Source organism: Aplysia californica, unplaced genomic scaffold, assembly GCF_000002075.1.
Source record: "Aplysia californica isolate F4 #8 unplaced genomic scaffold, AplCal3.0 scaffold00441, whole genome shotgun sequence".
Taxonomy (NCBI): domain Eukaryota; kingdom Metazoa; phylum Mollusca; class Gastropoda; order Aplysiida; family Aplysiidae; genus Aplysia; species Aplysia californica.
The window spans coordinates 663266-664532 of NW_004797711.1; positions in this window are offsets into that span (position 1 = coordinate 663266).

Here is a 1267-nt window from a genome sequence, read left to right on the forward strand (position 1 = left end):
CTTCTTCTTCTTCTTCTTCTTCTTCTTCTTCTTCTTCTTCTTCTTCTTCTTCTTCTTCTTCTTCTTCTTCTTTGTGGAGATCAATTAAACCACATTTAATCTTATGTCTTATCTCTGATCATATCTTACTATATTTTATCTTGTCTCTTATGATCATTTATTTATCGTATCTTATCTTCATGATAATCCATATTACCGTATCTCTTATCAAATTTTATCTCATCTGAAATCTTATTACATCTTATTTGATATTATCTTATCTATTCTCATATTTTATCTTGTCCTATCTCTTATCATAATTTATCTAATCCTATCTCTTATTATATCTTACTCACCTTATCTCTTATCAAATCTTTTTTATTGTATCTTATCTCTGAGCATAATTCATCTGATCTTATCTCTCATCACTTCTTATTTTAACCTATCTTATTTATTATCACATCGTATTTTATTCTATCTTATCTATTTTCATATTTTATTTTTTCTGATCGTATCTTGTCTTTTATCAAAGTTTTATCCGATCTTATATTTTATCACATCTTATTTTATCTTATCTTATTTATCATCATATTTCACCTTATCCTATCTCTTATCACACCTTATTTATTTTATCTTATCTCTTATCATATTTTATCTTATCTTATCTCTTATCATGTCTTATTTTATATAATCTTATCTCATATCTTATTTTGTATTATCTTGTCGCTATCATATTTTTAAAAATCTTATCTCTTATCATCTCTTATTTTATCTTATCTTATCTATAATCATCTTTTACGTATGTCTTATTCTATCTCTTATTTATTCATCTCATATCTTATCTTACCTCTCTTTCGTTGTAATAAGCGTTTTACAGCACTTGGAACACAATTAGGTCATAAAAGTGCCGAAGATTAGAGGTGTTACAAGAGAGTAACAAACACCAAAAAGAAGGAGGGGAGATAAGGACAGAGCAACCATACTAAAAGCACCCGCCAACCACCCAGCCCTATCCCTTCACCTGGTGTAGTGGCCTGTGCTGGTGAGAGGGTGGAGTTCAAATCCTTATTGCAGCCTCGCTGTGAGCAACAGGCGGTGGACGGGTCTGCGCATGTCTGGAACGGCGATGAGGGGGAGGGGGGGATGGCAAAGGGGCAGGTTAAAGGTTATCGTTTGTCTGTTGGTCCCTCAGTCTGTCCCTCTCCTCCCCTCTCTCTCTTTATCTCTCTCTCTCTCTTTATCTCTCTCTCTCTCTCTCTCTCTCTCTCTCTCTCTCTCTTACCCCTCT